This window comes from Sinocyclocheilus rhinocerous, unplaced genomic scaffold (genome assembly GCF_001515625.1).
Source record: "Sinocyclocheilus rhinocerous isolate Xijiao unplaced genomic scaffold, SAMN03320098_v1.1 scaffold1282, whole genome shotgun sequence".
In the NCBI taxonomy this organism is placed as follows: Eukaryota; Metazoa; Chordata; class Actinopteri; order Cypriniformes; family Cyprinidae; genus Sinocyclocheilus; species Sinocyclocheilus rhinocerous.
In genome coordinates, this window is record NW_015639770.1 from 128768 (window position 1) to 134264 (window position 5497).

The window sequence follows — 5497 nt, forward strand, 5'->3', positions numbered from 1 at the left end:
GTGCCAGCTCCTCGAAAGCGCTTTGCTGTGCCTGCTCCTCCAGAGCACCCTCCAGTGCCAGCACCATGTAAGCGCTATCCTGATCCCCAGTACCGCCCTGGAAGTGCTCCAGATCCTCAGTTTCGCCCAGGAAGGGCTTATGTCCCCGAGTTAGGCCCATGGTGGGCTCCTGCTCTGTCTGCTCCGCCAGGGAGGTCTTCTGCTTCGTCTGCTCCGCCCTGGTGGGCTCCTGTGCCGTCTGCTCCGCCATGGAGGTCTTCTGCTCCGTCTTGCCGTTTGGACTCTGTTTGCCCCTGCCTGGACTATTATCGTGTACCTAGATTATCTCTCTCTGTCTAACCCTCTGGATGTCGTTTGCTGATCGGAGATCCTTGTCTGCTCTTGGTTTATTCTTGTGTCTTGCCCGTACCATACCTGTTTGCCATTGTTTGACCCTGCCTGTGTTCTGACCATGTTTCTAAATAAAAGCTTGCACATGGATCCTCACGCCTCGTCAGCTCCGTTACACCACTGTTATGCTGAGGATACTCAACTATCATCAACTGATCTCAACGAGACCAGATGAAACTTCTAAATTATCTAAGCTAACAGAAAAAAAAAAAACGGTACACAATCTCTTGGATTACAATTTGCAACTAGACGGATGTACTGTTAATTCCTCTACAGTCAAACATATGGGTGTTATATTAGACAGCAACTTCTTGAAAATCATATTTCCCATGCTACAAAAACAGCATTCTTCCATCTTAGCATATTATTACGTACCTACAAGGCCCTTAATGGGTTAGCTCCTGCGTACCTAACTAGTCTTCTACTACGCTACAATCCATCACGCTCTCTAAGGTCGCAAACTCTGGACTTTTGGTAGTACCTAGAATAGCAAAGTCCATTAAAGGAGGTAGAGCTTTTTCGCATTTGGCTCCCAAACTCTGGAATAGCCTTCCTGATAACATTCGGGGTTCATTTGAATTGAATTGAAAATGTGGTTTATGATGAAATTGATTGAGTTCATAGTTCAGATCATTTAAAACAATATTTAATTAAAAATGTAAGCATATGCAGAATTTTTTTGTGTGATGGTAGGTGTACAGTGTGTACAGTAAAAAAAAAGATTATGTCTATGGAGTGTCCCCGCAAACCAGATGTATAGAAATACTCCAAATGATTATTGACCTGTGTGAAATTTGTCCCATGATCATAATAACTTTTTAAATGATAAATTAAATTATAAATTATTATACTAAATGATGTTTCTGAAAATATAAAAAAACGTAGAAAGTTTACTGTGATTGTAGGTTTAGTGTATGATACTATAATTTGTCCCATGATCATAACAACTTTTTAAATTATAAATTAAATTATAAATTATTATGCTAAATGATGTATCTGAAAATATAAAAAAACTGAAAGTTTACTGTGATGGTAGGTTTAGGGTATGATACTATATAATGTAAATATAAATATGATGTAGAAACTTTAATTTTCTGTGAAACAGCTTTGCAACAATTTGTTTTGTGAAAAGCTATACAAATAAACATGAATTGAATTGAATTGAATTGAATTGAATTGTCAATGTAAAGTCTCCATAAACATGACTTTGACATGTTCGGACATGTCGGGGCCCCCAATAGTCCTTATCGTTTGGCCTGTTAAAATATATATATTTTTCCCGATCCTGGTAAAATGTACAACGTTTTTATATTTTTAGCGATGACTAAAACTAGTGTAAATGAGAAAATTACTTATAAATCATACTAATTATTTATTTATTTTGTAAGATGTAAAGTTTTCTGTGATGGGTTAGTGTTAGGTTGTAAAATGTATAATTATCTGTAGATAAAAAAAAACTATAGAAGTCTGTGTAATGTTCCCATTTAGATAGCTAAGCAAATGTGTGTGTGTGTGTGTGTGTGTGTGTGTGAGAGAGAGAGAGAGAGAGAGAGAGAGAGCTTTTCCAACTTAACCTGTTAACTGTCGGTTCCACTTTTTCAGCATAGACCTGAAAGTTACATTTCCAACTTAAACTGTTATACATTTTGAATGCTTTGGACCACAGACTTAAGGTTGGTCTCTTTTTGACACTTGGCAGATTATTGCAGAAGTGACAAAAAGTTATAAAGATAATATAACAAAAAAGTTATGGAAGTTTAAGTTTATGAAAATATAAAATGTAATAATGTAAATATTTATATTTTATATAAAATATATATTTTACAAAACATGTTTTACTCTAAAACTGCAAAAAAAAAAAAAATCTAAACCAAAATTCTGAACAAGTTATGTTCCAAATTTGAGGTTATCTCAAAAAATTAGCTTTTCCACTAGATGACCATCAAACCCCATTAGTAACCATTTAAGGGCGCCTTCATTTCCATATATGGTTTGAGTGATCTGAAACATGTTTTTCCATACATTTCTCAATATTTATGAAGTAGACATCACAATCAGAAGCATTAAGGTCAGTATGGCAGTATTTGATTTCAATTCAACCTAAAAAAAAGACATCATGGGCGGGGTGACGTAGCGACCAGGAAGCTTAAAAGCACGTGCGGTGAAACCGGCGTCAGTTTTCTGTCATTCAGCAAGCGCTCTCTGTGTGTGTGTCAGTCTGATATCTGTTTGTGAGTCTTATTTAGTGTTGTCTGTCACAAAATCACAAGACAAAACCAAACACCTAAGGCCAGGGCAGGCAGCGTTCAGGCTGTGTGTTCCCCCCTGCCCGCATTACTTTATGGGTGGGGATACACACAGTTTGTTTGTTGTCTGCTTGGGAGCAAGCACGCAGAGTCAGCTCTCGGAAAAAAAAGGGAGCTGAAGGCCTGGTTTCGAATATGGATCCGGTGGAGGGAATGTAGATGGGCGAGTCCCTATCTGCTTCCTTAACCACCAGATCCGGTGCCCGCTCTCGGGGTTTCGGAAGCCCGCGCTGCAGTCCTTCCCCCTGGGGAGAGGGCGCGACGCTCCGTCTGTCTTTCTCCGAGGAGATTGATACGGAGGGCGTCAAAGAGCTCGTCAGTTGCACAAGCATCAGTTACACAAGCATTGATATGCACATATCTCCATCCTTCCTCATCATACACTGATATTATAATGAGCAGCATTAATGGGGAGCGGCGCTCGCGCAGTCGGCTCTCGGGGGGGCGAACTGTGCTTTTCCCGCTGTTAAGCGCTCCGCTCTCGCCGGGCACGCTCAGAGGAGTGTGTCCGTGCCTGTGATCTTGCGATTGCGGTCCCGCTGCTGCTGAGGCACGGCGGCGACTGAGATCGCGGGGATCACACATGATCTGGCGGACGGGTTGGAGACGGCTCGTCCTATCTCCACCCGTGTTCTCTAGATCTAGAGCTCGTTCTCGAGGCTTGAAAGCCCGTGCTGCGGTTTCTTCCCCCTCTGAGTAAGAGCTCGCTGCTGCGGCCATCTTTCTCTGAGGAGATTGATGTTGTTTGTGTGACTGATCGGCTCGCGCGCTGCTGAGGCAACGCGTATATTACATAATTCGGTTTTTGATGTGAATCTTACTCATCAGACTGTATTTACTCGTCTGGTTGTTTGACTGCATTTAATTCTGAGGAATAAAATGAAGTATTTATCTGACTATGAGAAGTTACAACTTCAGGGCACCGAGCTAGCTGCTCTAGGTGCACCAGAGACCATTCTCGCGAGACTGGTTCCCTTAGGACGTCACCTGGCGGTGTGGGAGCCCCTGCCAAGTGTGTTTCATTGGGTCCTGCCCCGAGCAGGCTCTGGTCTAATCTTCCTAGCAGACAACGTGGGTCTGAGGGCCGTCGTTTTCAATAGGAGACTTCAGCTATGCTGTGGCTAAGGACCTCGGAGGGCAGGCCCCTCTGGGGAAGAGCGGTGTACACCGCATTACACGGTGCCCGTCTCCACATTACACGGTGCCCGTCTATCCTCAGTGCCCTCAGGAGATCAGTCTGCCAACCCTGCCGTTGTTCCAGGGCGCAGCGGTCTCCGGCGAGCGCTCTCTCAGTTACGGCCTGTCCCCTGCCGGTCTGCCGCTTCAGGGCACTGAGCTAGCCGCTCTGGTTACACCAGAGGTCAATCTCGAGAGACTGATTCCCTTAGTAGACTATTTGGCAGCGTGAAAACTACTGCCAAACGTGTCTCAGTGGGTCCTGCACACTGTAGTGAGAGGCCACAGAATCCAGTTCGGTTCTCCTCCTTATGTCTCCTGGTCGGATCGAGTCGATCCTCACCGCAGTCACGAGAGTCAGAGAAGGCCGGTCACTCACTGTCAAGCAGTTCCAGAGACTGCTGGGTCTGATGGCAGCTGCGTCCAACGTGATACCTATTGGCCTGCTGTAGCTTTGCATGATCAAGGTCACACGGTGATGCCTACGTGCCTTGGACATGTGGAGGAAACCTTGGCTCTTGTCTCAGGGCCCGGTGCTGGGAGATCCTTGTCGCCACGTAATGCTAGCGACGGACGCATCCCTCCCCGGTTGGGGTGCGGTCATGAGTGGCCACCCTGCCCACGGTCTGTGGAGTGGTCACAATCTGACATGGCATATAAACTGCCTGGAGATGCTGTCTGTGCTTCGTGCACTAAGACACTCCTCCCAGACCTAAGAGGTCACCATGTGTTGGTGCGCACCGACAACACAGCGATGGTCTCTTACATCAACCACCAGGGAGGTCTGCGCTCACCCCGTTTGTACAAACTAGTGTACCAGATCCTTGTGTGGTCCCAGGGCAAACTTCTCTTGCTGAGAGCAGTTCACATTCCTGGGGGTGAGACCTAATGCACGCGCACACACACACTCTTACACTCTCACTCTCTCACACACACACACACACACACACAGGTATGATTGCCACAGAACGTGATTGTAAAATTGTTATTGTTATTTGATGTTCACTCTTCACTCCTGTTGGTTTCTGCATATTGTTGTTGGCTTTATTTACATATTGAATTTTTTTCTATATTCTAAAGTTAACTATTGTTAACACTTTAATCACTACAGTAAAATCAATAATATGCAACTACATTCTGACTCTAAGTCTTGTCCTTTAGGTGTGTCTTATGTTTAGTTTTGACTGCTTTTATTGTCCTCATTTGTAAGTCGCTTTGGATAAAAGCGTCTGCTAAATGACTAAATGTAAATGTAAATGTAAATGATAAGAGTAGTTGGCCACATCCAGTAAAATGAATGGCTCTCAATGGCCCTCTGCTGGTCAAAACAATTTATTTCCTAAACTGTAATAATGTTAGGTTTATCTCTAACCAAAAGATGGCAGAATTCTACACCTAACACCTGGATCAATATCCAGAAACAACTTAAATTAAATTTAGATCATCATTTAAGTGATTTTTTCATAAAAAAATAATATTTCACATGCACGCTAATGGTGTAGTTGCGGAATTCTGTGGTAAAATCTCCCAAAACACAGCATTAATGTATAGATGAGAAGTAAACAAAAAAAAAGATATATTATTTGTATGATTAAAAATGTTTATATTTTTTACAATTACTCTTT

General features: G+C 43.2%; 1 long non-coding RNA gene across 1 annotated transcript in view; it reads right to left on the reverse strand.

Annotated features, from left to right (window-relative positions):
- The window catches only part of LOC107751724 (uncharacterized), a 6254-nt gene extending 999 nt beyond the window's left edge, over positions 1-5255 (reverse strand). The window contains exons 1-2 of the long non-coding RNA XR_001641290.1: positions 5245-5255; positions 4777-4781 (exon numbers count right to left, since the gene is read on the reverse strand). This is a non-coding gene — a long non-coding RNA (uncharacterized LOC107751724). The remainder of the gene's footprint in view (positions 1-4776; positions 4782-5244) is intronic.
- Positions 5256-5497: the final 242 nt, after the last annotated feature.